Source organism: Sceloporus occidentalis, unplaced genomic scaffold (assembly GCF_023333645.1).
Source record: "Sceloporus occidentalis isolate IW3139 unplaced genomic scaffold, rSceOcc1.0.p SCAF_9, whole genome shotgun sequence".
NCBI lineage: Eukaryota > Metazoa > Chordata > Lepidosauria > Squamata > Phrynosomatidae > Sceloporus > Sceloporus occidentalis.
The window spans coordinates 1-24032 of NW_028316989.1; the positions used below are offsets into that span (position 1 = coordinate 1).

At 47.5% G+C, this 24032-nt stretch overlaps 2 long non-coding RNA genes across 2 annotated transcripts; both read right to left on the bottom strand.

Annotated features, from left to right (window-relative positions):
• Positions 1–1357: 1357 nt before the first annotated feature.
• On the bottom strand, positions 1358–9785 carry LOC149306602 (uncharacterized). The gene is made up of 3 exons (XR_016282314.1): positions 9584–9785; positions 6002–8226; positions 1358–3162 (listed from the first exon to the last, which is right to left on the bottom strand). It is a non-coding gene; the product is annotated as an uncharacterized LOC149306602 (long non-coding RNA).
• Positions 9786–11404: 1619 nt separating this feature from the next.
• On the bottom strand, positions 11405–20287 carry LOC149306603 (uncharacterized). The gene is made up of 3 exons (XR_016282305.1): positions 20207–20287; positions 16588–18806; positions 11405–13111 (listed from the first exon to the last, which is right to left on the bottom strand). It is a non-coding gene; the product is annotated as an uncharacterized LOC149306603 (long non-coding RNA).
• Between the last annotated feature and the right edge of the window lie 3745 nt (positions 20288–24032).

Genomic DNA, 24032 nt, shown 5'->3' on the forward strand with positions numbered 1-24032 from the left:
TTTTAGATTTTTTATTTTATATTATAAATCAGGCTTGACATTTTAATTGTACGATAACATGAAATAGAAATGGAAAATGTTTAAAAACAAATAAGAATAAAATAAGACAACAGTTTTATTTATATCTATCATCTATGATATACAAATGAAGTCAGTTCGCTTTAACAAATGAAAGACTGGACGCCTCTCCAGCCTTCTTTCCTCTCGCCTGGCCTTACAAAGGCGAGGTGTTATTTCCCTTTCGCTTGCAATGCCTCAGTGGAAACACAGGAGGGCGACAGGGAGCCCTTCATTCCAATGACGTCAAGGCCATTCTGAGAGGCCCGGCCCTCCGAGCGCGGATGGCTAGAGCGTCGCCACGGACATGGTCTACCACCCCCATCTTACAGGGCCGGCCCTCTAATACTTGTTCCTAGAACGTCTCCACGGCGACGCTCTAGCCTTCCCCCACTCTGTGGCAAGGCCTCTAAGATGGGGTTCCTAGACCGCCTCCGTCTCGACGCTCTAGCCATATGCGCTCGGAGGGCCGGCCCTCTAAGAGATGTTTACCAGACTGTCTCCGTGGCGACGCTCTAGCCTTTTCGCACGCCCTGACAGACCCTGCGAGATGTCCACTCCTAGAGCGGCTCAGAATAGGGTTTGGGGGGGGGGCTCTGCAGGGGCGGGGGCGGGGCAGCCCTTTCAGACCGGCGCCGCAGACTTCGGAATGAAACGCCATCGCAGGCCCTATTAACTCCCCGGCGCCCTCCTGTGTCTCCGCTGAGGCATAGCAACACCAAGTTAAAATAGACTCATTCTCCACAATAAAAAGTATGAAATACACCTTAAATTTCAATTAAATATAAAATATAAATTACAATAAAGAATAAAATATTGATAAAAATGTTATTTGCTTACGTGATTATTATGCTATTTACTTAGTGGGGGCAAACTTTATTTTATTTGTGGAATCCACCAACAAAGTGAATAATAAATGAAATAAACCTTCGCCCAGCAACTAAATAATAAAATGAACATTGCAAGCACCAACACAGTAAATACCAAAAGGAATATTACATCTACTTAAGAAATAAAGAAAACAGATGTTACACCCACCAACTAAAGAAATAATGATAAGAATCAGAATAAGAATCATTTAATTCAATGATAAATGAAATAAACATTTGTCTATTTGTTGCCTGCCCCAACAAACTAAATCATACATTACAATAAACATTTCACCTGTAAATGACTTCCCTACAGCAGCCTAGAATTAGAGGGACCCAGGAAATCCCATTGAGTCCAAAGCCTTTCGGCCATCGCCTCCAGATCAATAAAAAACACAGAACGACAAGAAAAACAAAGCAATTCATTTCACATCCAGTGTGCTTTATTTCTTCCAAAGGTGTGGCGGTAAGTAACCATCATGTATGGAGATATACACACACATAAAGTACAAAACTGGTCCAGAGGACTCCTAGGATCTTGCACAGTAAACATCCCAGACATTGACATTTCAAGACAGAAGGGAAGGAGACCCTCTTCTCCCAGGCAGCCATACAAAATGAAGGCACTCCATTAAAGACAGTCACTATCTCATGTCCCTTTTAAAAAGTGTACAATAGATGCTGCATGTTCTCTTTTACTTGTTAGTTCAGGCTGTTTTTCCACATGAACCTAAGTTCAAAACACATTTGCTAATAGGGATACATTGGGGAACACATGCCAATAGGGAATCATAGGGAAACACCTGCCCATAGGGAAACACAGGGGAACATTTGCCCATAGGGAAAGATAGGGGAACACCGGCCCATAAGGAAACATTGGGGAACGCCTGCCCATAGAGAAACATTGGGGAACATTTGCGCATAAGGAAACATTGGGGAACACCTGCCCAATGGGAAAGATTGGGGAAAGCCTGCCCATAAGGAAACATTGGGGAATGCCTGCCCATAAGCAAACATTGGACAACAATTGCCCATAGGGAAACATTGTGGAGGGCTTGACCATAGGGAAGCACACTGAAAGCTCTCAGCATTAGTTTGTTCCTTGACAAATATTGAAGTATTATTCATTTAGCATCCTTGCCCTTCAGCCAAAAAAGTCCTAAAGTTGGGGTTCCCTGCCCTATGGCTTACAATCTATTGGGGGTGAGGGGGCCATGTCCAGCGGAGACCGTCTCTTCCTTCCTTCCTCCGTAGGGGATGGAGCCGGGGCCGCCTCTTCCTCCCTCCCTCTGGGGTGGACACTCCCTTCCTCGCCTGCTGCTGCTGCTGCGTCTGGGCCTGGATGCGCCTGACTCTCCCTCTGGACCTCCGAAGGGGCAGCCTTGGCACCTGGGACCTCGGTGGCGTTGGAAGAAAGAGAGGAATCAGAGGCGGCACAAGTGGCCCACCTCCAAACCCAGGGTCCAGGGTCCCAGGAGTGTCCGTGGGGCAGGCACTGCTGGCTTTTGGGGGGGCTGCCGCTCTCCTCCTGGGCCTCAGCCGCCGTTCGGGGCTCTCTTTGGGAAAGAAAGGAGAGAGCAGGGAGGTCCAGAGGGGTCCCAGGGGCAGGGGCAGGGGACAAGTGCTGGTGCTCCCTCATTTCAACCAAAACCCTGACAAAAACTACCATCAAAGACCACTGAGAAGAAGAAACCACACAAGATCGCTTTTTAGCCGCGGCGCTAAAGTGCCACGCTAAAGGGCCAACCCAACGACCGCTACGCAACAAGACTTCCCTAAACCACACTTCGAAAACCTTGCTATGCAACAACTTCATCTGCTCAGAGAGAGACAAAAGACAGGATGCAGCATTTGTGTTAATGGTGGGGTTCCTTTTATTGTTTGTGTTAGTGTTAGTAGGGATGACTGTTAGTATCTGAGCAGCAGACCAAATGAGACCAGCACCACCACTTCTCCCCTGCCCTTCCCAGCTGAGACCCAAAAGGAAAGCCTAAACGATGGCTGGGAAGTGAGGCCCTCGAACAGCAGCCAGGGGCACCAGGAGGCAGCCGGGCGGTGGCTCCGGAGGAAGAGGGGCCACCAAAGTCAGCCAGCAAGGCCTCTGAGGAAAAAAACCTACCTGGAAGACGTCCTCGAAATCAGCGAGGCCCTACCTGCTTAAAGTCTGCCCTGAACCCAGATCCCTACCAGAAAGGTAAGCGCCTTCAGAGGGATCCTCTGCAACTGGGAAACCTGACTAAAAACAAAAATGGACAACGAACGGTCAGTGAACCAAAGCAAAGCTCCTCTGAAGAAATCCTGCCAAGAAAACCCAAGTCCTTTCTGACTTACGGAGGGCCCAAGGCAAACCTATCAGCGGGTTTCCTAAGCCGCTTTCTTCAGAGGGACGGTTGCCATTGCGATCCTCTGAGGCTGAGACAGTGTCGCCTGCCCAGGATCAGCCCACAGCTTACATGGCTGAGCCGGCATTTGAACCCTGCTCTCCATAGCCATACTCCAGCGTCCAAACCACAACTCCACACTGGCTTTTTAAGGTGAACTGCCATAAATCGAATAAGAGATACTCCAGCTATTCTGCTGCTCTGGACAATCATAACACCAGGCTCTCCCCAAACTATACATCCCAGCTTTCCACAGAAGGAACCATGGCAGTGAAAGTAGAATCAATACGCTGACATATGTCTGTGCGGGTGCGCGCACACACATGCAGATGCGCTAGGCTTAGGGGCAAAAGACCCCCGTGAATATGGAAAACCCGCAAACAATAAAAACGCCATGTTTTTACCTGAGACGACGCCTCTCTAGAAATCTCTAGGTCTTCCGGTGCAAATCTGCGCTCACCGTCCAACAGACACTGACCACAGAACTGCACAGAAGGACTTACAAAGGCCTACTAGAGTGTTCTATTAATCTCTAGCTCCTCCAGTGCAACTCTATGGTCAACGTCCGACAGGCACTGACCATAGAACTGCGCTGGAGGAGCTACAAAGGCCTAGTACACTCTCCTCTCTAGGAATCTCTAGCCCCTCCAGGGCAACTCTGGGGTCAACGTCCAACAGACACTGACCATAGAACTGCGCTGGAGGAGCTACAAAGGCCTAGTACACTCTCCTCTCTAGGAATCTCTAGCCCCTCCAGGGCAACTCTGGGGTCAACGTCCGACACACACTGACCATAGAACTGCGCTGGAGGAGCTACAAAGGCCTAGTACACTCTCCTCTCTAGGAATCTCTAGCCCCTCCAGGGCAACTCTGCGGTCAACGTCTGACAGACACTGACCATAGAACTGCGCTGGAGTAGCTACAAAGGCCTAGTACATTGTCCTTTCTAGGAATCTCTATCCCTCCAGGGCAACTCTGTGGCCAACGTCCGACAGACACTGACCACAGAACTGCGCTGGAGGAGCTACAAAGGCCTAGGAGAGTGTTCTCTCTAGGAACCTATACATTCTCCGTGGCAACTCTCGGGTCAACGTCCGACAGACACGGACCATAGAACTGCGCTAGAGGAGCTACAAAGGCCTAGTAGAGTGTCCTCTCTGGGAATCTCAAGCCCATCCAGGGCAACTCTGTGGCCAACGTCCGACAGACACTGACCATAGAACTGCGCTGGAGGAGCTACAAAGGACTAGTAGAGTGTTCTCTCTAGGAACCTATAGGTCCTCCGTGGCAACTCTGAGGTCAACATCCGACAAACACTGACCATAGAACTGCGCTGGAGGAGCTACAAAGGCCTAGTACAGTCTTCTCTCTAGGAACCTATACGTTCCCCGTGGCAGCTCTGTGGCCAACGTCCGACAGACACTGACCATAGAACTGCGCTGGAGGAGCTACAAAGGCCTAGTACACTCTCCTCTCTAGGAATCTCTAGCCCCTCCAGGGCAACTCTGGGGTCAACGTCCGACACACACTGACCATAGAACTGCGCTGGAGGAGCTACAAAGGCCTAGTACACTCTCCTCTCTAGGAATCTCTAGCCCCTCCGGGGCAACTCTGCGGTCAACGTCTGACAGACACTGACCATAGAACTGCGCTGGAGGAGCTACAAAGGCCTAGTACACTGTCCTTTCTAGGAATCTCTATCCCTCCAGGGCAACTCTGTGGCCAACGTCCGACAGACACTGACCACAGAACTGCGCTGGAGCAGCTACAAAGGCCTAGTAGAGTGTCCTCTCTATGAACCTATAGGTTCCCCGTGGCAACTCTGCGGCCAACGTCCGTCAGACACTGACCATAGAACCGCGCTGGAGGAGCTACAAAGGCCTAGTAGAGTGTTCTCTCTACGAACCTATACGTTCTCCGTGGCAACTTTGGGGTCAACGTCCAACAGACACTGACCATAGAACTGCGCTGGAGGAGCTACAAAGGACTAGTAGAGTGTTCTCTCTAGGAACCTATAGGTTCCCCGTGGCAGCTCTGTGGCCAACGTCCGACAGACACTGACCATAGAACTGCGCTGGAGGAGCTACAAAGGCCTAGTACACTCTCCTCTCTAGGAATCTCTAGCCCCTCCAGGTCAACTCTGGGGTCAACGTCCGACACACACTGACCATAGAACTGCGCTGGAGGAGCTACAAAGGCCTAATAGAGTGTCCTCTCTAGGAATCTGTAGCCCCTCCAGGGCAACTCTGTGGCCAACATCCAACAGACACTGACCATAGAACTGCGCTGGAGGAGCTACAAAGGCCTAGTACACTGTCCTTTCTAGGAATCTCTATCCCTCCAGGGCAACTCTGGGGTCGATGTCCGACAGACACTGACCATAGAACTACGCTGGAGGAGCTACAAAGACCTAATAGAGTGTTCTCTCTAGAAACCTATAGGTTCTCCATGGCATCTCTGGGGTCAACATCCAACAGACACCGACCATAGAACTGCGCTGGAGGAGCTACAAAGGCCTAGTAGAGTGTCCTCTCTAGAAATCTCTAGGTCCTGCAGTGCGACTCTAGGTAAAGTTGACCACACATTGGCACTGCAGGAAAGCAGATATCCCTAGAGAACACATTAATCAAACCTATAAATGATCAAAGCTGCAAGTATGGACGGATGAGTGTACACACACACACACGTACTTACAATTGAGTAAAGGATCGAGTCCAGTGGAGACTGTCTCTTCCATCATCCATGGCTGGTGCTGATTGGTCGGGGTCGTCGTCCTCCTCGGCCGGACCCTTCCTTTCCTTCTTCTCCGCCTGGATGGCGTGCGGCTCTCTCTCGAGGCATAGGGACAAACAGATGGGGGGGAAAAAAAGGTTCAGCGTACAGCTGTGGGGTGACAAAGGGGTGCCCTGGCTGTTCTCCTTAGCCCCTAGCCTTAACATCTTGCTCAGTGGGTTCCTCCCGTTTCTACCAAGGCCCCTTGGGTGCCACTCTCACGGCCTCAGACATTACCCTGTCCTTACCTGCCTCCTCCTCCTCCCATTAACTTTGGCCTGCTCTAGAGAAGAACGCATTGCATTTAGCTCAGCCTCTATAAGCCAGCCCCCCCCCCCCCCCCAGCTAAACCATGGCCCTCCCGACTGGCTTTTAAAATGAGGGAGGGCCATCCTCCTTCCGGGACGGCAGAGAAAGAACCCAGGCGGTGTTAAGCACCACATTCAGAGAAGCCCGGTTCGGACTACTTCACAGAAACCCTTTCCTCCTGACCTCCTAACCTTCACCCCCAGCCAGTGCTCTTGGCCTAATTCTAACTACGATGGGACCCTGTCTACACTATGCAACGCACCAGGAAACCCGGAATCCCTCCCCGTATTTCTGCCCATGGATCCCGATTAGAGAACGCACCCCAATCCAGCTGTTTCCCTTTCCCATCTCCGTTCTTCCCACTGTCTCTCTTCCAAAAGGTCCAGTTGCAGCTTAGAGAACGAATGGCCAGGGAGGGCAAAAGGCTCCGCTACCAGTTTGGGGGCGCTGGGGTCGGAGGGGAGCCCCAGAGGAAATCCCCCCCGACCCCTCCTGCTGCCATGCAGGTCCAGTCAGCAAAGGTGCTCCTGGAAGGCTGGATTTTAAAGGGACTTCCTTCAAAGGAGGAGTCTGCAGTCCGGCTTCTGCCTCTTTCTCCTTCTGCCCAGAGAAAGGTTTGCCCGATGCGGACCACAGAGAGCCATTCCTGGCGGAGGATGCCAAGAGCCACGCTGGAGGGGAGCGAGGAGAGGCGCCCCTGCCGTCGCGGGGAACGCCACGGAGGCCGGACGTCTTGGTCGCCAGAGGGGCCTGCCAGGGCTTGCGGGATTAGAAGGGAGAGGGGTCTGGGAGGACCTTGGAGGCTGACTGCAAGAGGCATCTTCCAGTTAATCCCAAAGGTGCCATCCTGGTTTCAGGGGGCTTGTCAGGTTTAAGCAGGGAAGCTATTTATCGGGGTGGGTTTTTTTAAAACAAACAAATTAAATACAAATAAATAATAAAATAATAAACTAAAATAAAAAAATACACGGTGGCCCTGAAAACTATTTAATTCTGTCGTTTGGTCTGGAGATTTTATTTTATTTTAGGGTTTTTAACATAAAAGTCTGGGAGCAAGATGGCGGGTCCCCACGGCGTCCCCCACGGCGCCAGGGGCGCGTCCCCTCGCTCTCCCTCCGGTGGGGCCCGAAGCATGCTCTGCCAGGGATGCCGCTCTGCCTTGGGCAAACGGTCAGAAAGGCTCTGCCCAGAAGGCCAAAGGGAATGAAGCCGCTGCAGCGCCCCAAAACGGAGGCGGAGAGTTTCGCCCCCCGGGAGATTAGCCCTCCAAGCTGCAAGGGGACGTTTCGGAAGAGAAACAACGGGACGGCCGATTGGACAAAGAAACGGCTGAATTGAGCCACGCCCTCAGAATCTAAATCCAGGGACAGACCTATGGGCAGAGACGACGGTTTCTCGGGGCGCCGCGTCTGCTCACAAAGGTCCCATGGCAGTTAGAAGTCAGGGTTTCTAGGCCATTGCTCTTCCCCTGCTCCGTGCCAACGAAACACTACCTGAAACTGTGGCGGACACCTTCCTTGGCAGCGGCTGATCCGAAGTCTGTCCGACGGTTCGAGGCATTTTACAACGCATTTAATCGATGCTGAACCTATGGAAGGGAGTTGCTCTGTGTCTCTCTGTCTTTCTGTCTGTGAAGCATTCTCCTTCATCCTACAAGGCCTTGTCTTCACCGAGTTGACTGCAGCTTCCATCCTCAGCTGGGCACTGTTTTCAGGGGTTCTCCTTTCTTCTCTCTTGCTTTCCTCGCTCTTCCTTTCTTCCTTCCTTCTCTGTTCTTTTCTTCCCTCTGCCTTTCCTTTTTTCCTCAAAGACTTTCAGGTTTGATTCTGCCTCAAGCCCTGTGATGGGAGAAAAGCAGAGCATAAAATCAATGGACGCAAACAGAATGACAAAGCCTTCCTTCCTTCCTTCCTTCCTTCCTTCCTTCCGTTTGCCTGCCTCACAAATCTATAGGCATACTTCTTAGATACACTATCTAAATAAACAAGACGTATTCTTCACCAAATAAACAAAATAAAACTGTGTTTCTGAGGCTGAGAGAGTGTGACTAGCCAAAGGTCGCCCATTCGGTTCCAGAGCCCTCCCAAGAAAGACACACAAAAACCCCAAGAGTCTCTCAGTTTGAGTGACGCCTTGAACTGTAGATGTGAAACAGACACAGAAAGATGAAATATGAATTTTGTAAGCCGCAATATGAAATAAAAACATAGAAAATAAGTAAAATTACTGTTCATTATATTTTAATTATATATATATATATATATATATATATATATATAAAACATTAAAATAATTAAAATATAATAGTGAAATATTGTATTATAAAAATTATAATGAAATAAAAAATATAAATAAAAATATACAATATATGTATGATTAAAAGAATTACAATATAATAATAAAATATTTTACAATTATAATAAAATAAAAGAAATAAAAATAAAAATACACAGATATACAATAAATATAATGAAACATCAAAATAAAATAAAATTAGAATAAAACCAAAAAATATCAAAACAAATAAAAATATACAATATATACAGGATATACAGATACATATATGTATCTCAGAATAGATTAGAATAAAATAAAAAATGCTATATATATATATATATATATATATGGGAAATATAATAAAAGTTTATGGATAAAATATTTTAAAATATAATAACATTATAATAAAATAAAACACATATATAAATCAAATATAATAACATTATAAAAAAATTAATGCATAAAATATACAATATATAATTATAAAATAAAATATATCAAAATATTACAAAATATAGTAAAAAATAATAAATGAAAATAAAGTATATAATAAGACTTTAAAAATATAATAAACTTATAACACAATAAATAGAAGTATCCATACATGTGGATATAATAAAAATATAATAATAAAGTCTGATAAAATAAAATAAAAATATTATAAAATAAAATAAGCATATAATAAAAATAAAAACATACCATAGTAGACACACATAGAATTAAAATATGCTTTAAAATATTATAATGCATAATTAAATAAAAGGAACTTACAATAGAAATAAATCTAAATGTACAATACATATCATATGTACAATAAACATAATAAACATATATATCTATATATAAGTAAAACTTGACTTTAAACCTGCCCTTCCTTGCCCCTGAGGAGAAACCCCCCCGCGTTCCCTTGCCCCTCACCCTTCCAAAATCCTCAGTCCGATTCGAAGCGACCCAGAGAACGCTGTGTTCCCTCACACTGTACGGAAAGCCGCCTTGGCCACACTGCCCCGCCCTCTTCTCCGCTCGCGAATCCCATTGGCCCCGGCGGCTGCGCGTCACGCGGTAACAGCCACTCCGGAAGAAGCGCGGGAAAGCACCGCTGCCTTATCTCCAAGGCCCCAGACCGATCTCTGCCTTCCCTGACGACTGCGCCTGCACCATTTCCCCCCCCCCCGAAGAAGGAGCCGGCCTTTTCCTTCTTCTGCCCCGCAACAAGCTTCTCATTGGCCGCCCTTCCTGCCTGTCAGGACCTTCTCAAGAGCTCGTCAATAGCGCCTGCCGATTTCCCCTCACGAAATGGCTGCCTTTGGGCTACCTTTTCTCCATTTACTTTATTTTTTTACTGTACTCCCCCCTTTTAAAAACATTTTAATTTTTATATTTTTTTATTTTACATTATATATCAGGCTTTAAATTTTAATTATACGAGAACATGAAATTAAAATGAAAAATGTTTAAAAAGAAATAAGAATAAAATAAGACAACAGTTTTATTTATATCTATAATCTATGATATACAAATGAAGTCAGTTCGCTTTAACAAATGAAAGACTGGACGCCTCTCCAGCCTTCTTTCCTCTCGCCTGGCCTTACAAAGGCGAGGTGTGATTTCCCTTTAGCTTGCAATGCCTCAGTGGAGACACAGGAGGGCGACAGGGAGCCCTTCATTCCAATGACGGCAAGGCCATTCTGAGAGGCCCGGCCCTCCGAGCGCGGATGGCTAGAGCGTCGCCACGGACATGGTCTACCACCCCCATCTTACAGGGCCGGCCCTCTAATACTTGTTCCTAGAACGTCTCCACGGCGACGCTCTAGCCTTCCCCCACTCTGTGGCAAGCCCTCTAAGATGGGGTTCCTAGACCGCCTCCGTCTCGACGCTCTAGCCATATGCGCTCGGAGGGCCGGCCCTCTAAGAGATGTTTACCAGACTGTCTCCGTGGCGACGCTCTAGCCTTTTCGCACGCCCTGACAGACCCTGCGAGATGTCCACTCCTAGAGCGGCTCAGAATAGGGTTTCGGGGGGGCTCTGCGGGGGCGGGGCCGGGGCAGCCCTTTCAGACCGGCGCCGCAGACGTCGGAATGAAACGCCATCGCAGAACCAATTAACTCCCCGGCGCCCTCCTGTGTCTCCGCTGAGGCATAGCAACACCAAGTTAAAATAGATTCATTCTCCACAATAAAAAGTATGAAATATACCTTAAATTTCAATTAAATATAAAATATAAATTACAATAAATAATAAAATATTGATAAAATGTTATTTGCTTACGGGATTATTATGCTATTTACTTAGTGGGGGCAAACTTTATTTTATTTGTGGAATCCACCAACAAAGTGAATAATAAATGAAATAAACCTTCGCCCAGCAACTAAATAATAAAATGAACATTGCAAGCACCAACACAGTAAATACCAAAAGGAATATTACATCTACTTAAGAAATAAAGAAAATAGATGTTACACCCACCAACTAAGGAAATAATGATAAGAATCAGAATAAGAATCATTTAATTCAATGATAAATGAAATAAACATTTGTCTATTTGTTGCCTGCCCCAACAAACTAAATCATACATTACAATAAACATTTCACCTGTAAATGACTTCCCTACAGCAGCCTAGAATTAGAGGGACCCAGGAAATCCCATTGAGTCCAAAGCCTTTCGGCCATCGCCTCCAGATCAATAAAAAACACAGAACGACAAGAAAAACAAAGCAATTCATTTCACATCCAGTGTGCTTTATTTCTTCCAAAGGTGTGTCGGTAAGTAACCATCATGTATGGAGATATACACACACATAAAGTACAAAACTGGTCCAGAGGACTCCTAGGATCGTGCACAGTAAACATCCCATACATTGACATTTCAAGACAGAAGGGAAGGAGACCCTCTTCTCCCAGGCAGCCATACAAAATGAAGGCACTCCATTAAAGACAGTCACTATCTCATGTCCCTTTTAAAAAGTGTACAATAGATGCTACATGTTCTCTTTTAATTGTTAGTTCAGGCTGTTTTTCCACAGGAACCTATGTTCAAAACACATTTGCTAATAGGGATACATTGGGGAACACATGCCAATAGGGAATCATAGGGAAACACCTGCCCATAGGGAAACACAGGAGAACATTTGCCCATAAAGAAACATTGGGGAACACCTGCCCAAAGGGAAAGATTGGGGAAAGCCTGCCCATAAGGAAACATTGGGGAATGCCTGCCCATGAGCAAACATTGGACAACAATTGCCCATAGGGAAACATTGTGGAGGGCTTGACCATAGGGAAGCACACTGAAAGCTCTCAGCATTAGTTTGTTCCTTGACAAATATTGAAGTATTATTCATTTACCATCCTTTCCCTTCAGCCAAAAAAGTCCTAAAGTTGGGGTTCCCTGCCCTATGGCTTACAATCTATTGGGGGGGGGGCCATGTCCAGCGGAGACCGTCTCTTCCTTCCTTCCTCCGTAGGGGATGGAGCCGGGGCCGCCTCTTCCTCCCTCCCTCTGGGCTGGACACTCCCTTCCTCGCCTGCTGCTGCTGCTGCGTCTGGGCCTGGATGCGCCTGACTCTCCCTCTGGACCTCCGAAGGGGCAGCCTTGGCACCTGGGACCTCGGTGGCGTTGGAAGAAAGAGAGGAATCAGAGGCGGCACAAGTGGCCCACCTCCAAACCCAGGGTCCAGGGTCCCAAGAGTGTCCGTGGGGCAGGCACTGCTGGCTTTTGGGGGGGCTGCCGCTCTCCTCCTGGGCCTCAGCCGCCGTTCGGGGCTCTCTTTGGCAAAGAAAGGAGAGGGCAGGGAGGTCCAGAGGGGTCCCAGGGGCAGGGGCAGGGGCCAAGTGTTGGTGCTCCCTCATTTCAACCAAAACCCTGACAAAAACTACCATCAAAGACCACTGAGAAGAAGAAACCACACAAGATCGCTTTTTAGCCGCGGCGCTAAAGTGCCACGCTAAAAGGCCAACCCAACGACCGCTACGCAACAAGACTTCCCTAAACCACACTTCGAAAACCTTGCTATGCAACAACTTCATCTGCTCAGAGAGAGACAAAAGACAGGATGCAGCGTTTGTGTTAATGGTGGGGTTCCTTTTATTGTTTGTGTTAGTGTTAGTAGGGATGAGTGTTAGTATCTGAGCAGCAGACCAAATGAGACCAGCACCACCACTTGTCCCCTGCCCTTCCCAGCTGGGACCCAAAAGGAAAGCCTAAACGATGGCTGGGAAGTGAGGCCCTCGAACAGCAGCCAGGGGCACCAGGAGGCAGCCGGGCGGTGGCTCCGGAGGAAGAGGGGCCACCAAAGTCAGCCAGCAAGGCCTCTGAGGAAAAAAACCTACCTGGAAGACGTCCTCGAAATCAGCGAGGCCCTACCTGCTTAAAGTCTGCCCTGAACCCAGATCCCTACCGGAAAGGTAAGCGCCTTCAGAGGGATCCTCTGCAACTGGGAAACCTGACTAAAAACAAAGATGGACAACGAACGGTCAGTGAACCAAAGCAAAGCTCCTCTGAAGAAATCCTGCCAAGAAAACCCAAGTCCTTTCTGACTTACGGAGGGCCCAAGGCAAACCTATCGGCGGGTTTCCTAAGCCGCTTTCTTCAGAGGGAGGGTTGCCATTGCGATCCTCTGAGGCTGAGACAGTGTCGCCTGCCCAGGATCAGCCCACAGCTTACATGGCTGAGCCGGCATTTGAACCCTGGTCTCCAGAGCCATACTCCAGCGTCCAAACCACAACTCCACACTGGCTTTTTAAGGTGAACTGCCATAAATCGAATAAGAGATACTCCAGCTATTCTGCTGCTCTGGACAATCATAACACCAGGCTCTCCCCAAACTATACATCCCAGCTTTCCACAGGAGGAACCATGGCAGTGAAAGTGGAATCAATACGCTGACATATCTCTTTGCGGGTGCGCGCACACACATGCAGATGCGCTAGGCTTAGGGGCAAAAGACCCCCGTGAATATGGAAAACCCGCAAACAATAAAAACGCCATGTTTTTACCTGAGACGACGCCTCTCTAGAAATCTCTAGGTCTTCCGGTGCAAATCTGCGCTCACCGTCCAACAGACACTGACCACAGAACTGCACAGAAGGACTTGCAAAGGCCTACTAGTGTGTTCTATTAATCTCTAGCTCCTCCAGTGCAACTCTATGGTCAACGTCCGACAGACACGGACCATAGAACTGCGCTGGAGGAGCTACAAAGGCCTAGGAGAGTGTTCTCTCTAGGAACCTATACATTCTCCGTGGCAACTCTCGGGTCAACATCCGACAGACACTGACCATAGAACTGCGCTAGAGGAGCTACAAAGGCCTAGCAGAGTGTCCTCTCTGGGAATCTCAAGCCCATCCAGGGCAACTCTGTGGCCAACGTCCGACAGACACTGACCATAGAACTGCGCCGGAGGAGCTACAAAGGACTAGTAGAGTGTTCTCTCTAGGAACCTATGGGTCCTCCGTGGCAACTCTGAGGTCAACGTCCGACAAACACTCACCATAGAACTGCGCTGGAGGAGCTACAAAGGCCTAGTACAGTCTTCTCTCTATGAACCTATAGGTTCCCCGTGGCAGCTCTGTGGCCAACGTCCGACAGACACTGACCATAGAACTGCGCTGGAGGAGCTACAAAGGCCTAGTACACTCTCCTCTCTAGGAATCTCTAGCCCCTCCAGGGCAACTCTGCGGTCAACGTCCGACAGACACTGACCATAGAACTGCGCTGGAGGAGCTACAAAGGCCTAATAGAGTGTCCTCTCTAGGAATCTGTAGCCCCTCCGGGGCAACTCTGCGGTCAACGTCCGACAGACACTGACCATAGAACTGCGCTGGAGGAACTACAAAGGCCTAGTACAGTCTCCTCTCTATGAACCTATAGGTTCCCCGTGGCAGCTCTGTGGCCAACGTCCGACAGACACTGACCACAGAACTGCGCTGGAGGAGCTACAAAGGCCTAGTACACTCTCCTCTCTAGGAATCTCTAGCCCCTCCAGTGCAACTCTATGGTCAACGTCCGACAGACACGGACCATAGAACTGCGCTGGAGGAGCTACAAAGGCCTAGGAGAGTGTTCTCTCTAGGAACCTATACATTCTCCGTGGCAACTCTCGGGTCAACATCCGACAGACACTGACCATAGAACTGCGCTAGAGGAGCTACAAAGGCCTAGTAGAGTGTCCTCTCTGGGAATCTCAAGCCCATCCAGGGCAACTCTGTGGCCAACGTCCGACAGACACTGACCATAGAACTGCGCCGAAGGAGCTACAAAGGACTAGTAGAGTGTTCTCTCTAGGAACCTTTAGGTCCTCCGTGGCAACTCTGAGGTCAACGTCCGACAAACACTCACCATAGAACTGCGCTGGAGGAGCTACAAAGGCCTAGTACAGTCTTCTCTCTATGAACCTATAGGTTCCCCGTGGCAGCTCTGTGGCCAACGTCCGACAGACACTGACCATAGAACTGCGCTGGAGGAGCTACAAAGGCCTAGTACACTCTCCTCTCTAGGAATCTCTAGCCCCTCCAGGGCAACTCTGCGGTCAACGTCCGACAGACACTGACCATAGAACTGCGCTGGAGGAGCTACAAAGGCCTAATAGAGTGTCCTCTCTAGGAATCTGTAGCCCCTCCGGGGCAACTCTGCGGTCAACGTCCGACAGACACTGACCATAGAACTGCGCTGGAGGAACTACAAAGGCCTAGTACAGTCTCCTCTCTATGAACCTATAGGTTCCCCGTGGCAGCTCTGTGGCCAACGTCCGACAGACACTGACCACAGAACTGCGCTGGAGTAGCTACAAAGGCCTAGTACACTCTCCTCTCTAGGAATCTCTAGCCCCTCCAGGGCAACTCTGGGGTCAACGTCCGACAGACACTGACCATAGAACCGCGCTGGAGGAGCTACAAAGTCCTAGTACACTCTCCTCTCTAGGAATCTCTAGCCCCTCCAGGGCAACTCTACGGTCAACGTCCGACAGACACTGACCATAGAACCGCGCTGGAGGAGCTACAAAGGCCTAGTAGAGTATCCTCTCTATGAACCTATAGGTTCTCCGTGGCAACTCTGTGGCCGACGTCCGGCAGACACTGACCACAGAACTGCGCTGGAGGAGCTACAAAGGCGTATTACACTCTCCTCTCTAGGAATCTCTAGCCCCTCCAGGGCAACTCTGCGGTCAACGTCCGACACGCACTGACCATAGAACTGCGCTGGAGGAGCTACAAAGGCCTAGTACACTCTCCTCTCTGGGAATCTGTAGCCACTCCAGGGCAACTCTGCGGTCAACGTCCGACAGACACTGACCATAGAACTGCGCTGGAGGAGCTACAAAGGCCTAGTACACTGTCCTTTCTAGGAATCTCTATCCCTCCAGGGCAACTCTGTGGCCAACGTCCGACAGACACTGACCACAGAACTGCGCTGGAGGAGCTACAAAGGCCTAGTAGAGTGTCCTCTCTATTAACCTATAGGTTCCCCGTGGCAACTCTGTGGCCAACGTCCAACAGACACTGACCATAGAACTGCGCTGGAGGAGCTACAAAGGCCTAGTACACTGTCCTTTCTAGGAATCTCTATCCCTCCAGGGCAACTCTGGGGTCGATGTCCGACAGACACTGACCATAGAACTACGCTGGAGGAGCTACAAAGGCCTAATAGAGTGTTCTCTCTAGAAACCTATAGGTTCTCCATGGCATCTCTGGGGTCAACGTCCGACAGACACCAACCATAGAACTGCGCTCGAGGAGCTACAAAGGCCTAGTAGAGTGTCCTCTCTAGAAATCTCTAGGTCCTGCAGTGCGACTCTAGGTAAAGTTGACCACACAGTGGCACTGGAGGAAAGCAGATATCCCTAGAGAACACATTAATCAAACCTATAAATGATCAAAGCTGCAAGTATGGACGGATGAGTGTACACACACACACACGTACTTACAATTGAGTAAAGGATCGAGTCCAGTGGAGACTGTCTCTTCCATCATCCATGGCTGGTGCTGATTGGTCGGGGTCGTCGTCCTCCTCGGCCGGACCCTTCCTTTCCTTCTTCTCCGCCTGGATGGCGTGCGGCTCTCTCTCGAGGCATAGGGACAAAGAGATGGGGGGGAAAAAAAGGTTCAGCGTACAGCTGTGGGGTGACAAAGGGGTGCCCTGGCTGTTCTCCTTAGCCCCTAGCCTTAACATCTTGCTCAGTGGGTTCCTCCCGTTTCTACCAAGGCCCCTTGGGTGCCACTCTCACGGCCTCAGACATTACCCTGTCCTTACCTGCCTCCTCCTCCCATTAACTTTGGCCTGCTCTAGAGAAGAACGCATTGCATTTAGCTCAGCCTCTATAAGCCAGCCCCCCCCCCCCAGCTAAACCATGGCCCTCCCGACTGGCTTTTAAAATGTGGGAGGGCCATCCTCCTTCCGGGACGGCAGAGAAAGAACCCAGGCGGTGTTAAGCACCACGTTCAGAGAAGCCCGGTTCGGACTACTTCACAGAAACCCTTTCCTCACTGACCTCCTAACCTTCACCCCCAGCCAGTGCTCTTGGCCTAATTCTAACTACGATGGGACCCTGTCTACACTATGCAACGCACCAGGAAACCCAGAATCCCTCCCCGTATTTCTGCCCATGGATCCCGATTAGAGAACGCACCCCAATCCAGCTGTTTCCCTTTCCCATCTCCGTTCTTCCCACTGTCTCTCTTCCAAAAGGTCCAGTTGCAGCTTAGAGAACGAATGGCCAGGGAGAGCAAAAGGCTCCGCTACCAGTTTGGGGGCGCTGGGGTCGGAGGGGAGCCCCAGAGGAAATCCTCCCCGACCCCTCCTGCTGCCATGCAGGTCCAGTCAGCAAAGGTGCTCCTGGAAGGCTGGATTTTAAAGGGACTTCCTTCAAAGGAGGAGTCTGCAGTCCGGCTTCTGCCTCTTTCTCCTTCTGCCCAGAGAAAGGTTTGCCCGATGCGGACCACAGAGAGCCATTCCTGGCGGAGGATGCCAAGAGCCACGCTGGAGGGGAGCGAGGAGAGGCGCCCCTGCCGTCGCGGGGAACGCCACGGAGGCCGGACGTCTTGGTCGCCAGAGGGGCCTGCCAGGGCTTGCGGGATTAGAAGGGAGAGGGGTCTGGGAGGACCTTGGAGGCTGACTGCAAGAGGCATCTTCCAGTTAATCCCAAAGGTGCCATCCTGGTTTCAGGGGGCTTGTCAGGTTTAAGCAGGGAAGCTATTTATCAGGGTGGGTTTTTTTAAAACAAACAAATTAAATACAAATAAATAATAAAATAATAAACTAAAATAAAAAAATACACGGTGGCCCTGAAAACTATTTAATTCTGTCGTTTGATCTGGGGATTTTATTTTATTTTAGGGTTTTTAACATAAAAGTCTGGGAGCAAGATGGCGGGTCCCCACGGCGTCCCCCACGGCGCCAGGGGCGCGTCCCCTCGCTCTCCCTCCGGTGGGGCCCGAAGCATGCTCTGCCAGGGATGCCGCTCTGCCTTGGGCAAACGGTCAGAAAGGCTCTGCCCAGAAGGCCAAAGGGAATGAAGCCGCTGCAGCGCCCCAAAACGGAGGCGGAGAGTTTCGCCCCCCGGGAGATTAGCCCTCCAAGCTGCAAGGGGACGTTTCGGAAGAGAAACAACGGGACGGCCGATTGGACAAAGAAACGGCTGAATTGAGCCACGCCCTCAGAATCTAAATCCAGGGACAGACCTATGGGCAGAGACGACGGTTTCTCGGGGCGCCGCGTCTGCTCACAAAGGTCCCATGGCAGTTAGAAGTCAGGGTTTCTAGGCCATTGCTCTTCCCCTGCTCCGTGCCAACGAAACGCTACCTGAAACTGTGGCCGACACCTTCCTTGGCAGCGGCTGATCCGAAGTCTGTCCGACGGTTCGAGGCATTTTACAACGCATTTAATCGATGCTGAACCTATAGAAGGGAGTTGCTCTGTGTCTCTCTGTCTTTCTGTCTGTGAAGCATTCTCCTTCATGCTACAAGGCCTTGTCTTCACCGAGTTGACTGCAGCTTCCATCCTCAGCTGGGCACTGTTTTCAGTGGTTCTCCTTTCTTCTCTCTTGCTTTCCTCACTCTTCCTTTCTTCCTTCCTTCTCTGTTCTTTTCTTCCCTCTGCCTTTCCTTTTTTCTTCAAAGACTTTCAGGTTTCGTTCTGCCTCAAGCCCTGTGATGGGAGAAAAGCAGAACATAAAATCAATGGACGCAAACAGAATGACAAAGCCTTCCTTCCTTCCTTCCTTCCTTCCTTCCTTCCTTCCTTCCTTCCGTTTGCCTGCCTCACAAATCTATAGGCATACTTCTTAGATATACTATCTAAATAAACAAGACGTATTCTTCACCAAATAAGCAAAATAAAACTGTGTTTCTGAGGCTGAGAGAGTGTGACTAGCCAAAGGTCGCCCATTCGGTTCCACAGCCCTCCCAAGAAAGACACACAAAAACCCCAAGAGTCTCTGAGTGACGCCTTGAACTTTAGATCTGAAACAGACACAGAAAGACCACCTCTGCAAACACCATATACAAAGAAATAAAAATGTACAATACAGGCATATCTAATCAATAAAATAAACATGTAATAATACAATATGAAATAAAAACATAGAAAATAAGTAAAATTACTGTTTATTATATTTTAATTATTTTATATATACAGTATATATATATATATATATATATATATATATATAACATTAAAATAATTAAAATATAATAATGAAATATTGTATTATAAAAAATTATAGTAAAATAAAAAGATATAAAATAAATAAAAATATACAATATATGTATGATTAAAAGAATTACAATATAATAATAAAATATTTTACAATTATAATAAAATAAAAGAAATAAAAATAAAAATACACAGATATACAATAAATATAATGAAACATCAAAATAAAATAAAATTAGAATAAAACCAAAAAATATCAAAACAAATAAAAATATACAATATATACAGGATATACAGATACATATATGTATCTCAGAATAGAATAGAATAAAATAAAAAAAGCTATATATATATATATATATATATATGGGAAATATAATAAAAGTTTATGGATAAAATATTTTAAAATATAATAACATTATAATAAAATAAATGCATAAAATATACAATATATAATTATAAAATAAAATATATCAAAATATTACAAAATATAGTAAAAAATAATAAATGAAAATAAAGTATATAATAAGACTTTAAAAATATAATAAACTTATAACACAATAAATAGAAGTATCCATACATGTGGATATAATAAAAATATAATAATAAAGTCTGATAAAATAAAATAAAAATGTTATAAAATAAAATAAGCATATAATAAAAATAAAAACATACCATAGTAGACACACATAGAATTAAAATATGCTTTAAAATATTATAATGCATAATTAAATAAAAGGAACTTACAATAGAAATAAATCTAAATGTACAATACATATCATATGTACAATAAACATAATAAACATATATATCTATATATAAGTAAAACTTGACTTTAAACCTGCCCTTCCTTGCCCCTGAGGAGAAAGCCCCCCGCGTTCCCTTGCCCTCACCCTTCCAAAAGCCTCAGTCCGATTCGAAGCGACCCAGAGAACGTTGTTCCCTCACACTGTACGGAAAGCCGCCTTGGCCACACTGCCCCGACCTCTTCTCCGCTCGCGAATCCCATTGGCCCCGGCGGCTGCGCGCCACGCGGTAACAGCCACTCCGGAAGAAGCGCGGGAAAGCACCGCTGCCTTATCTCCAAGGGCCCAGACCGATCTCTGCCTTCCCTGACGACTGAGCCTGCGCCATTCCCCCCCCTGAAGAAGGAGCCGGCCTTTTTCTTCTTCTGCCCCGCAACAAGCTTCCCATTGGCCGCCCTTCCTGCCTGTCACGACCTTCTCAAGAGCTCGTCAATAGCGCCTGCCGATTTCCCCTCACGAAATGGCTGCCTTTGGGCTACCTTTTCTCCATTTACTGTATTTTTTACTGTACTCCCCCCTTTTAAAAAACATTTACATTTTTATATTTTTTATTTTATATTATAAATCAGGCTTGACATTTTAATTATACGATAACATGAAATAGAAATGGAAAATGTTTAAAAACAAATAAGAATAAAATCAGACAACCGTATTATATATATAATATATGATATAGAAATGAAGTCAGTTCGCTTTAACAAATGAAACACTGGACGCCTCTCCTGCCTTCTTTCCTCTCGCCTGGCCTTACAAAGGCGAGGTGTGATTTCCCTTTAGCTTGCAATGCCTCAGTGGAGACACAGGAGGGCGACAGGGAGCCCTTCATTCCAATGACGGCAAGGCCATTCTGAGAGGCCCGGCCCTCCGAGCGCGGATGGCTAGAGCGTCGCCACGGACATGGTCTACCACCCCCATCTTACAGGGCCGGCCCTCTAATACTTGTTCCTAGAACGTCTCCACGGCGACGCTCTAGCCTTCCCCCACTCTGTGGCAAGCCCTCTAAGGTGGGGTTCCTAGACCGCCTCCGTGTCGACGCTCTAGCCATATGCGCTCGGAGGGCCGGCCCTCTAAGAGATGTTTACCAGACTGTCTCCGTGGCGACGCTCTAGCCTTTTCGCACGCCCTGACAGACCCTGCGAGATGTCCACTCCTAGAGCGGCTCAGAATAGGGTTTGGGGGGGGCTCTGCGGGGGCGGGGCCGGGACAGTCCTTTCAGACCGGCGCCGCAGACTTCGGAATGAAACGCCATCGCAGAGCCTATTAACTCCCCGGCGCCCTCCTGTGTCTCCGCTGAGGCATAGCAACACCAAGTTAAAATAGATTCATTCTCCACAATAAAAAGTATGAAATATACCTTAAATTTCAATTAAATATAAAATATAAATTACAATAAAGAATAAAATATTGATAAAAATGTTATTTGCTTACGGGATTATTATGCTATTTACTTAGTGGGGGCAAACTTTATTTTATTTGTGGAATCCACCAACAAAGTGAATAATAAATGAAATAAACCTTCGCCCAGCAACTAAATAATAAAATGAACATTGCAGGCACCAACACAGTAAATACCAAAAGGAATATTACATCTACTTAAGAAATAAAGAAAATAGATGTTACACCCACCAACTAAGGAAATAATGATAAGAATCAGAATAAGAATCATTTAATTCAATGATAAATGAAATAAACATTTGTCTATTTGTTGCCTGCCCCAACAAACTAAATCATACATTGCAATGAACATTTCACCTTTAATGACTTCCCTAGAGCAGCCTAGAATTGGAGGGACCCCGGAAATCCCATTGAGTCCAAAGCCTTTCTGCCATCGCCTCCAGATGAATGAAAGACACAGAACGACAAGAAAAACAAAGCAATTCATTTCACATCCAGTGTGCTTTATTTCTTCCAAAGGTGTGGCGGTAAGTAACCATCATGTATGGAGATGTACACACACATAAACAACAAAACTGGTCCAGAGGACTCCTAGGATCTTGCACAGTAAACATCCCATACATTGAAATTTCAAGACAGAAGGGAAGGAGACCCTCTTCTCCCAGGCAGCCATACAAAATGAAGGCACTCCATAAAAGACAGTCACTATCTCATGTCCCTTTTAAAAAGTGTACAATAGATGCTACATGTTCTCTTTTAATTGTTAGTTCAGGCTGTTTTTCCACACGAACCTAAGTTCAAAACACATTTGCTAATAGGGATACATTGGGGAACACATGCCAATAGGGAATCATAGGGAAACACCTGCCCATAGGGAAACACAGGGGAACATTTGCCCATAGGGAAACACAGGGGAACATTGGCCCATAAGGAAACATTGGGTCACACCTGCCTATACGGAAAGATGGGTGTACATTTGCCCATAAGGAAACATTTGGGAACGCCTGCGCATAAAGAAACATGGGGGAATGCCTGCCCAAAGGGAAACATTGGGGAATGCCTGCCCCTAGGGAAAGATAGGGGAACACCTGCCCATAGGGAAAGATAGGGGAACACCTGCCCATAGGGAAAGATAGGGGAACACCTGCTCATAAGAAAAGATTGGTGAACATTTGCTAATAGGGATACATTGGGGAACACATGCCAATAGGGAATCATAGGGAAACACCTGCCCATAGGGAAACACAGGGGAACATTGGCCCATAGGGAAACACAGGGGAAGATTGGCCCATAAGGAAACATTGGGTCACACCTGCCTATACGGAAAGATGGGTGTACATTTCCCCATAAGGAAACATTTGGGAACGCCTGCGCATAAAGAAACATTGGGGAATGCCTGCCCAAAGGGAAACATTGGGGAATGCCTGCCCCTAGGGAAAGATAGGGGAACACCTGCCCATAGGGAAAGATAGGGGAACACCTGCCCATAGGGAAAGATAGGGGAACACCTGCTCATAAGAAAAGATTGGTGAACATTTGCTAATAGGGATACATTGGGGAACACATGCCAATAGGGAATCATAGGGAAACACCTGCCCATAGGGAAACACAGGGGAACATTGGCCCATAGGGAAACACAGGGGAACATTTGCCCATAGGGAAACACAGGGGAAGATTGGCCCATAACGAAACATTGGGTCACACCTGCCTATACGGAAAGATGGGTGTACATTTGCCCATAAGGAAACATTTGGGAACGCCTGCGCATAAAGAAACATTGGGGAATGCCTGCCCAAAGGGAAACATTGGGGAATGCCTGCCCCTAGGGAAAGATAGGGGAACACCTGCTCATAAGGAAAGATTGGTGAACATTTGCTAATAGGGATACATTGGGGAACACATGCCAATAGGGAATCATAGAGAAACACCTGCCCATAGGGAAACACAGGGGAACATTGGCCCATAGGGAAACACAGGGGAACATTTGCCCATAGGGAAACACAGGGGAAGATTGGCCCATAAGGAAACATTGGGTCACACCTGCCTATACGGAAAGATGGGTGTACATTTGCCCATAAGGAAACATTTGGGAACGCCTGCGCATAAAGAAACATTGGGGAATGCCTGCCCAAAGGGAAACATTGGGGAATGCCTGCCCCTAGGGAAACATAGGGGAACACCTGCTCATAAGGAAAGATTGGTGAACATTTGCTAATAGGGATACATTGGAGAACACATGCCAATAGGGAATCATAGGGAAACACCTGCCCATAGGGAAACACAGGGGAACATTGGCCCATAGGGAAACACAGGGGAACATTTGCCCATAGGGAAACACAGGGGAAGATTGGCCCATAAGGAAACATTGGGTCACACCTGCCTATACGGAAAGATGGGTGTACATTTGCCCATAAGGAAACATTTGGGAACGCCTGCGCATAAAGAAACATTGGGGAATGCCTGCCCAAAGGGAAACATTGGGGAATGCCTGCCCCTAGGGAAAGATAGGGGAACACCT